The sequence below is a fragment of the Hyperolius riggenbachi genome, chromosome 2 (assembly GCF_040937935.1).
Source record: "Hyperolius riggenbachi isolate aHypRig1 chromosome 2, aHypRig1.pri, whole genome shotgun sequence".
In the NCBI taxonomy this organism is placed as follows: domain Eukaryota; kingdom Metazoa; phylum Chordata; class Amphibia; order Anura; family Hyperoliidae; genus Hyperolius; species Hyperolius riggenbachi.
Window position 1 is genome coordinate 187983011 of NC_090647.1, and position 10943 is coordinate 187993953.

Sequence of the window (10943 nt, forward strand, 5' to 3'; positions counted from 1 at the left end):
GTCTCCTACTATGTGGCATCTTTGTTTAGCCCAGACACAGAAGTAAAAAAAAACCCTTGTCATTTCTGATCGTATTAAAAAAATGTCCTTCTTTTGAAATTTTTCAATAACGCAATATCTATAACTGACCCTATCTCATCTCTCAAAATTTCCTAGAAATCAAATATATGAGTGTGGTACATTGGCAGAAGCAATCTGAATTTTCATACAAGCAAAAAGAAAAAAAAAAAAGAATCAGATTTCTCAAATAAAAAAAAAATTGCATGGTGTGTGGTCAACTTTACAGCTAGTAACATAATATAAAAATACAATCCTACATTTTTTCGTTTTTATTGATCAAAATTGTAACATATATGTCAAGTCCAGTTAATCAGAAATGTGAATTTATAGTGCATAAACTGAAACCAGGACTTTGCAGCAGTTATATTTAATTCTGCAACTGCCAGTTAATAAACCAGTAGCTGTTAAATAATTTGCCAGTTAATTAACCAGCTGTTTATAAAGCTGGTTTGCTAAATATAAACTTCAGTTTCCTGTCAAATCAGAATTTGCATGTTTTGTTGTTTTTTTCAATCACAGGTGGTCCCCTACTTACTAAAAGGTTTCATTCTGTGAGGTTGTTTGTAAACTGAATTTGCATGTAAGTTGAGTCGTGTGTTAAACATAGTGAAACGCGGATAAATGATTTGCATTTGGTTAACTCTGGATTTGGATAAATACTATAAATAATTGGTTTTGGTTGATTTCAGCATGCTTTTAAAATGTTTTAAACTACTTATACCAGTTTATGCAACACTGTGTAACATTAAACAACACATTTATGCAATAAAAAAGCAGTATTGCATATTTTGTACACAAAGACAACTTTGTTTGCATTTCTGAAACACTGCGGCATCCAAGTAGGCATTTTCAGGTTATTAATGGAATGTTGTATTTGAGAAAGATCATGACCCACAAAGGAACTTTATCTAACCGTTGTCTTTTATTGTTCGTCTCTATAAATTAAATATTTTTTTTTGTTATTAATGTGATTTTTCTTCAGTGAAACATCCCTTGTTACACTTGCTGCATTGCAGAAGCTACACAACATAACTGAAAAAGCAGTGCTAGGATACTGTGATGTGAAAGGTCTATGTTCAATGTGGAACCATTAATAATTTCTTGATATGTTTTCATAGTTTGCAGTGTTTTGTCTTTTCAGGGTTGTTGCTAGGATCCTGAAAGATCTGGGGCACTAAGAAAAAGGAGGAAGTGAGCACTGTGGCAAAACCCATGCATGGCCATGACATGATGTGGGCCGGGCCAACTGTAATGTAACAGTGTAACTCAAAGGCAGTGGGCCAGAGTTTCCTCCCAAATCACATTCAGGCAAAGTGACCCAACATTCCCTCCCAAAAAAATCAAACCCACATATATAAGCAAAACACACGCATACAAACATCAACAGATCCCATATGATGTGGCAGAACAGGAGATTCTCATGGAGGAGCAAATGATAAATCTGCAGAAACAGCATGATGCGTTTTTTCATATAATTAAATTGGCTATAATATTCAACAAAAGAAAAATAAATTACAGTACTCCATGACAAACAACACAAAAATAAACAAAACAACCTCCCCCCTCCCAACTCACCCCAAACCAAAACCTCCCTTCAATTACCTCCTCCACCAGAGCACACCAGAGCACACCAGAGCACACAATCTCTTTGTATTCTTCAGAATCCATAAATTCAATTCAACCCATCCATTTTAAACAAAAACTTTCCCATCTATCCGATTGTAAAGCAATCTGTTTCTCAGCATATTTTATTATATTCACACTTTTAACCAATCAAATAAAGGAGGATCTGGGTGTCTCCAGTTAACAGGAATTAAACATTTAGCTGGAATAAGCAGGAGCATCACTAACGGATCTTAACCTGGTGGATTGTTATTTTATTAAAGTGGAACCAAACATTTTTTTAAATTCAAAATATTTAGTTGCACCACTCTGACACATACAAAGATAAATAAACATTCCTTCAAGCCTATGAGCATTTCAGTTCATGCTTTTCACCCTTCTCTTTTCATAACTAGGGTTATACAGGTGGCAGCCATTAGCAATTCCTCCTTTGCCGGACACCTTCTACTCCACCAGTTTGCCGGATTCTGTCCCGGCAATATGAAATAAAGGGAGGGGTTCCGCCAATAAATGTAAAATATTTTATATTTATCATCATGCAGCTGAAAAAAGGCTGCTATTTATAATTATAATTTAGAAAATAGATTTTATTTCTGAAATCATGTATTTTCAATTTGGGTCCACTTTAATATTCAGAAAAATCCCTTCCCAAAACGCTCCAAAATATATGCAACAAAGTACCCCTGCATCCACAGCCCCTCCAACATTTATCATCAGCCTCCAAATTTATCAAAGCCATCCTGGCAGGAGTCCTGTACCATCTAACCAAAATTTTAAACACACGACACATGAAATTTGGCAAACGCTACATATGATACATTGCAATGCGGCAAATGTTACATTCAATACATGAAAAGCTGCAAACGTTACATCCGATACATGAAATTCAGAAAGCGTTACATCCCATAAGTTAAATGTGGCTACTGTTACATCCCATGCATGAAATGCAGCAAACGTTATACATAATTCATGAAATGCTGCAAATGTTACCTCCAACACCAACACTGCAGACACAACACAAACACTAACTGCAGGAACAACACACACAAACACACGCATACACACTCACTACACATTCAGACACAACCCACACACCACAACACACCTATGTTTGCAGTGCTTGCAGAGGCCAGTCAAGCCCAAAAACCTTGTACACCAGCCAAGTACTTGCTATTGCTTGCTATGGGTGTTGGACAGGTGCCCCCCCCCCCCCTCTGGCGTCTTATCAGAGTAGTCTCACTCTCTGATGGGACATGTCACTTTTTTAGCCACCTGGTATCTCCATCATGTGGAAAATAATGGCACACATGGGGCTACAAATACTGCCATTCAGCTGCATTTTAATTGCATCCAAAAGGCACTCATGACCAGCTGAGAGACTAACCTACTCGACAAGCACTGTCAAAATTAACTTTCTCATTAGCATAGCAGTTTGCTGGGAGAACAGTTCCAGGTGAACTTCTGCCATTCCCCCGGTTGGTGTGGACGCAAACAGTACGGGCCATTTGTGGCTGCCCTGTACTTACCCATAGGGACATTTGATGGTCACCCTGAAGTCAGGTGGGACAGGAAGGCCAATCTGACCTGAACACAACTCAGGCCACTCCCCCCATAAAAGGCACAATCCTGGCAGTCATTTTAAGTGTGTCTTTAGTTGTAGGGAGAGGAGCTGCTACTGATACAGGGACAGTGTTAGATAGGCTATATTGTGATATTGTGCTGTGTAGCTGCTTGCTAGGTGCTCTGTTTTTGTCATCCAATCCACCAGCTAGGGACTCTAATAGTCCTTTTGAGGATTCTTCCTGACCACATGTGATATTGTGTTTTGTACTGTAGCTGCTTCCTAGGTCCTCTGCTTCATGTAGTCCACGAGCTTGCTACCCCCTAATAGTCCTTTTGAGGACTCATCCTGAGGACTCATCCAGACCACAAAAGTAATATTTTACACTGATATTGACCCTGCTGTACTGACATTTTGTTGCTGAATTGGGGTGTGGTGTATGTTGTAGCAGCACAACACCATACATACAGTGTAGTGTGTGGCTGCGTCACCATCCTAGCCCTGTCACTGTGCATAAGTGATTTAATTTATTGTCGCGGACCCCCACACAGCATCACCTGTGTCACCTAATCTTACTGTGAGTTTACTGTTGGTGATATCAGGCAGTTAAAGAACAAGCGACACCCATGCTAACCTAGAAATAAAAAACACATATATAAGTAGATAAATACTACTTCTACTTACATAACAGATGCATTGCACTGTCCACGTAATGATTCCTGAGAATTTTATAAAGGAAAAGCAGAAAATCCTATTCTAGCCAGAGGCCATCTTGCCAAGCTAATGCTGACATCATATCCTCCCTGACTCTTGTTTTCCCTCCTCTCTTCTCTTGCTCATTGTGTATTCATTAGCTGCCCTCCTCCCAGACACTCCCACTGAGGTGTATACTAACAACTGCACTGTCTTTTTTTTATTTACACATCCAATCACTGAGTCACCCCAGACTTGCTTGTAAACATAAGTAATCAGAGGGTGTTTCTGATAAGCAGCTAGGCAGGGAAATAAATGGAAGAGGAGGAATATATTATAGAAAAAAAGAACTCCCAGCATTCAACTCTTTGGCACTGTTTGGCACTAGGGCCAGTGCTCCTAAAGTATGTGATAACTACAAACTATAACAGCTGAAAATGTTTTGCTAGTTTTGAATGCAGGATTAGCATCTTTCTCACTTAATACACGCAGACCAATTGCTGTTGAAATTTGATTTTTATGGTGACAATACCACTTTAATGTCTCCTTTATGTGATTTTTTGCATTTACACATAAAAAACCCTCTGAGTAAAATACGTAATTTTTGTGGAATATTTTGCCTTTGATCCACTGCTGCCATGCCACTGTCCGGGTTTTGGTACACTTTCGTATACCTTTTTTTTTTAAAGAAATACAGTTCTGCTGCGAAGGTGGCACACCTTACCCAAGGTGCAGGTACTATACCCTGTAGATGCTGAGCCCTAGCATCCAAACGTTCAACAATGAGGTAAAAGTCCAGGTAGCACACCTTATTCAAGCTTCAAATTTGTTCAATTTATTGCTTCATCAGCACATGAAAAAATGACAATTGTTTCAGGGCCACGGCGGGTCCCCTTCTTCAGTGCACTATCTGAAGAAGGGGACCCGCCGTGCCCCGAAACAATTGTAGTTTTTTCATGTGCTGATGAAGCGATAAATTGAACAAATTTTGAAGCTTGAATAAGGTGTGCTACCTGGACTTTTACCTAATTTTTTTAAAGAAATTGTGGCTGCAGAGATGTCCTGAAGGTTTCAGGAGTCCACTTGCTATTTAAGTCAATAGCGCTCGCTGTGGACGATTGGTTCTCAAACATTTGCAATAACACAAAATTGCGTTGTTTGGCCATCAATACTTCTCATTAACCGGTTAGTGTCTGTGGTTAGGTAGTTGTCTGAAAGGTTTTTTTTAGGGGGCGGGGGGGTCTTTGTCTGGTTAAGATTCTTTGTTGATTTTGCTTATACCTTTTAGTTCAAGACATTAAGTGGTCATTCATTCTTAGTTTAAATTTACTTTTCCTTTTATATTGCACTTTCAAGTTCTTTATGATGTATTTATGCTTTTATTGATATAATCCTGTATACAATATAATAAACAGTCTGCAAGCCTTTTATGATGTTTCTGTTGTTCTGGCCAGAAGTGTTGTCTCCTCATCTGGCTAAAGGCTTGTACAAACACTCAACCAAACCTCCTGATTGTGCCTGATTTTGGTCTGTTGCTGATAACAGGCGGTTTTCCCGATCCAACCAGTGGATCAACTCATATGACTGTTGGGCTGATATTGTGCAGTTGGCCACATGTGTACAGAGTTGTTTGAGCATTGTTTAACCTTCCTGGTGGTAACCCCGAACTTAGTTCGGGGTAAGCCGCGCAGGAGGTTTTCTCCGACCCTGCTCGGCGGATTTTCTTAATTTTTTTTTTGCTGGACGCAGCTAGCGCTTTGCTAGCTGCGCCAGCACACCGATCGCCGCCGCGCCCGATCTCCGCTATCCGTTGCGGCGCGCCCCCCCCCCCCAGACCCCGTGCGCTGCCTGGCCAATCAGTGCCAGGCAGCGCCGAGGGGTGGACCGGGACTCCCAATGACGTCACGATGTCGCTGACGTCGGCGACGTCATCCCGCCCCATCGCCATGGCGACGGGGAAGCCCTCCAGGAAATCCCGTTCTTTGAATGGGATTTCCTGATCGAAGCGGGCGGGGGGATGCCGCTGAGCAGCGGCTATCATGTAGCGAGCCCTGAACTCGCTACATGATTTAACAAAAAAAAACTGCCGCGCTGCCTCCTGCCGGAATTTTTCATACCGCCAGGAGGGTTAAACTGCATGGCCATGTTTGCACGCCCATGCCGTGCAGTTGTTTTGCTTGCGTGTGAAAATCTGTTGGTCGTTCACAAAAAATACAAGTTGTGTAAATGGTTTATCTAGGTGCTGATCATGTTGTGATGTTGGTTGTGCACTATGTTGAATGTGTGTACGTACCTTTAATGTGATGGCTGATCAGGTGAGTTGAGAGTAAAAATAGTATCTTCATCTCACAGTGGCTTTTCTGTATACTGGTGTGTGCAGTTTTCCACCTTCGAGAAAGAAATTATCACAGTTTATCGAGTAGTCCATCTTGAAAGGAAAAACTAATGTGGTGCTTTGTGTTTCTGCCTTTTTTGTTTTTAGAATTCCTCCTTTATAGCGCTTTTCTCCCTGGGGACTCAAAGAGCTGGGATCCTGCGTTCTGCAGTCTCAAAGGCTCGGGAAAAGAGGGTTTTTTTTAGTCTTTTCTTAAAGCTGTCCAGATAAGGAGCCTCTCACACTGATTATGGAAGTGATTAGGGGCTGCATAAGAAAAGGCCCTTGCACCAAATGTTTTTAAATGTATTAACTAAATTGGTTTTATTGGCAGAAGGTGTGTGGAGATGCCTATAGTTCAAATAGCTATGCTATGTACTTGGGTCCCATGTGCTCCAACTGCAAAGAGTGATGGTGATAGAACATAACCCTGTGAGACTTTATAAGCAAGTTTCACTAGATTAGAGTAGTTGGTGTCCAGACACTTGCTGCCTGTGACCTGCCAGATAGGAAGGACTGAAACCAGCTGAGAATGGCACCCCTTAGGCCACAGTATATCTTCAGTCGCTGGATAAATATTTCATGATCCACTGCATCAAAGCTACAGACAAGTCAAGAAGAATCAGAATTGAGCACTCACCCTTTTCTCTTGCTGTAAGTAGATCATTCATTTCTCGGACTAGTGCCATTTTAGTGCTGTGCCTTTTCCTGAATCCTGACTGGAAGATAACCCTGTCACTGACTACCTGAAGTGAAACCTGATCCTTTCTCCTTATAACTCCATTCTAAAAGCAACTTCAATACTTTTTGTACTTTCATATGACATCATGTGCTAAATAGACAGACTCTGTTAATTATCTTCAGATGTTTGCTGTGTAAAACTAAGCACTGCGGAAAAATAAATTAATCCTAAAACTCAATAAAAAAGTAATCATTTTAAACAAAGAAAAGTAGGGGCAGTAAACTGAGAATCTCAAATTAATGCATACTTGGCCAGCATTTAACCTGTTTTACATTTCTGAATGGAAAGTTATTTCCAGCTGGGTGATGCACAAGTAATTGATGCCTGACAAATAAATGAATGAATTAACAATAACAGCCAATTTTCTAAAACTCATCTCAGTGGCAAAGGAAACACAAAAGGACATAACAATATGAAACCAAAATACAAATATTATCTATCTATCTATCTATCTATCTATCTATCTATCTATCTATCTATCTATCTATCTATCTATCTAACTATCTATCTATATATCTATCTATCTATCTTTTGCCCTACATTATCCTTAAATGATTCTAAATAATACAAAGGTCAACGTACACATCTTCTTCTTCTTCTTCTTAATAATAATAATAATAATAATAATAATAATAATAATAATATGTATTGATATACCTCTTCCACAACACTTTTGCAAAGTGTATGCAGTTAAGTCACTAACTGTCCCTTGGAGGATCTCACACAATCTAATTCCTAGTCAGTCATTGTCTTATGTTACTTTTAGAGCTTAAAGGGATACTTAAGTCAAAAATTAAAATGATTTTAACTTACCTGGGGCTTCTTGCTGCTCCCTGGAGTCCTCCTGTGCCCACGACGCCGGTCCAAGTCTATCTGGCCATCAGGGGACAGCTACTGCGCATGCATGGCCCCAAGCTGCATGGACCCTGATCCTGTGCATGTGTGCAGGAGCTTGATAAGGAGGTGCATGGCCGGACAGCTTAGCGGCCATTGCCACTGCTAGCCAGAGGGACTTGGACTGGCGTGGTGGTCACAGGAGGACTCCAGGGCGTTGCCCCAGTAAAGTAAATTTTTTTTATCACACTTTTGATTTTTTAAGGGGAATAGACATCTGCATGTTATTGGAAACTGGAGAACCCAAAGGAAACCCACACAAACACAGAAGGGAGAACATACAAACTATTAACTTCAATAAAATCAAGACAGAAGTTAGACTAATGGTGCCCATACTCTCATACATTGCCCATTTTTTAATTAGATATTTATTAGATATTTTTGTTTAATTATTCCATTAGATCGAATATAAATATTTTTCCAACATGTCCGATTGGATTTTTATTGAAAAAAACAGGATAATTGTTAACTTTTTTTTTTCATTTTTCTTGATCATAAAAAAAAATAATAATTTTTGACTTTCATTTGATTTGATTATTTTGATTGAGTAAATGGGAATATTGAACGTTTTTATTGTACCGTGTATGGGCACAATAAGGAGTGCATATTTTTGTGTATGTGGGATGTGTCCAATTATCAGACATTTAAATTGGTTAACCCAAAGCAATTACTCAATGACCAGAAATAATAAGAATGAGGAGAGGGATCACTGTTGCCAATCTCAGACAAAATGGAGGATAAATCAAGCATTGGTTCATACAAGATTGCTTGTGGATTATTCTGCAGTTCTGCAATCAGTAACAAAATGTTTTATTTTTACTTTTTTACTTCAGAAAAAAATGGATAAGAACCTGTTGAGTCTGTGTCCCTCATGGCGGTTTCCCATCACTTACTGATCTTTGTGATTTGTCCAGGGGGGCAGAAACTGAAGTTTGTACCTGGGAGCTGAAACCACAGTGTAAGGCTTACAAAGGTGTTGTAATCCCTCTACACACTACTATGTTTTTATTGTTTGTGTTCATATTAGTGAAATGTCATTTTAATCCTTCTTCCTTGTGCCCTGTAACTGTATAACTATCACAGGAAGTTAGAGAAAAATCGCCCCATCAAGACACAGTTATCGGAGGCATGCATTCATATTTCTCACTTTGTCTAAAGCTGAAAAAAAATACTGCAAGAAAAAACCTTGATGCAATCTGGCAGGACAGCTGCAAAACAATTCATCTGTAATAAAGCAACCACATACCAACCAATTATAGACTGCAGTATATTCACAAAAAGTTGGTAAATGCACACAGCACATTTTACCGAGCTTCTCCTCCCCATCTTCCTTCTTTACTTTCTCTCTCCTCTCCCCCTCCTTTCCCCTCTCCCCCTTTCCGTTTCTCTCCCCTCCCCCTGTTCCCTCCCGCCCCCCTTTCCCTCCCCCCCCTTCCCTTTTTCTCCCACACACTTTTTCAAAATCTTTCCCTTTGGGTTAGCAATCAAATCCATAATTTGTGTACTTGTACTTAAGTGTAGTCAAAACATCTTAAAATTTTCATCATATCATTAAAGCAAATCTGAAGTGAAACATTCACTTCAGGTTTGATAGTTTACCTAAGTAGAGGTAAGGCTCTGGACACCATAGGGCCTTCTTGGTCCTCAGTCCATCCCGTCATTCCTACATCAGTCCCAAGTGAAGATACTCATTCTTCTAGGTCTTTGACACTCATCAACAGCCTTCAGAACTACTCACGTCCTTGGATGTGCAAGCTGGAACTTTCAGAAATACTTGGGGATGCGAGCAATGCTGAAGGCTTTCAAGGAGTGCCAAAGAGCTATTCGACCTAGCAAGTGGAACAGTAACAACCACTACAATGTGTGCTTATTCCAGTTTAAAAAAAAATGGTCTTGAAAACTGTTTGCATTACTTCAGTAGTTGTAAACTTACTCTTGCTATACCGAAGTGCTGCACTACCTTGATATGGTACACAGGAGTAGAGGAATGTATGCTAATGATAACTCATTCTTATAATTTATGCAAAATCAATGGCTAAAACCATGAATGCAAGCTGCACTATTGACCAGACCTGAAGTAGATCTAAGCCCTGCAATAACTTTGATATAATCTATCTGCAATCAAAAGTGTACCTTTAATCATAAATGAATAACTGTCTGCACCATTGGCTAATGAGAGATAACCTGCAGTTCAGCCTTATTTCTCACTTTCTGCTCACACACACATTTTCATTTCACAGTTGAAAGGGGAGACTTGTCCAGCCTTCTTTGTATGTACTTTAGGTAACTTCCCATCCCGTAGAGAATTATTCAGTCACAATTATCACATGACCGTAGTGACATAATCACATCTGCATTTTCCCTCCTGCATCTCAACCATACCTGAAACCGACCCACTACCCACTTTGCATTCCCATACGTACACCTGCCAGCAAGTGTTTGGACCTGCCACCCGACAGATGACCCAAGCCCACTTTTTCCTTTTTCTACTAATATAGACACTGAAAGTCTAATGGGAAGGCTGAAAATTAAATTAAACCTGTTAGCATGTACAATGTTAAAACAGTTTTTGAATAATTCCCAATAGATCAAAGCACCCACATACTGTTCGCTTCTGGTCCAATTAGATCTATATTACTCAGCAAAGGGGCAGAAGAAGAGGTCGGAACTGGGCAGAGAGAAAAAAATTGGATCACTAATAGTGTAGTATGTTAGTACAATAACAGTTATAAAGAAGATGAGGTACTTAGAGATGGCCTGAACGGTCTGCCCGGCGCATAGTCCGTGCGGATATCAGCTACCCACGCCCGTAGTAGGTAATGAACACATGGCACGTTTGACTCACCCCCTATACCTTGTCATTGGGCTAAACTTTCACTCTCTATATCACAGTCAGCAGACACATGGCAGCCAATCAGGCTGCACTAACCCACGGACCCCCGCCCCCCTATAAAAACGCTGCAACGTTGGCCATGTTCTCAATCTGCTGATGCTGC

The 10943-nt window shown here is 40.0% G+C and overlaps 1 long non-coding RNA gene across 1 annotated transcript; it reads left to right on the forward strand.

The window, feature by feature from the left end:
• The first annotated feature begins 574 nt into the window (after positions 1-574).
• On the forward strand, positions 575-9157 carry LOC137544184 (uncharacterized). The gene is made up of 3 exons (XR_011025767.1): positions 575-640; positions 8781-8920; positions 9031-9157. It is a non-coding gene; the product is annotated as an uncharacterized lncRNA (long non-coding RNA).
• Positions 9158-10943: the final 1786 nt, after the last annotated feature.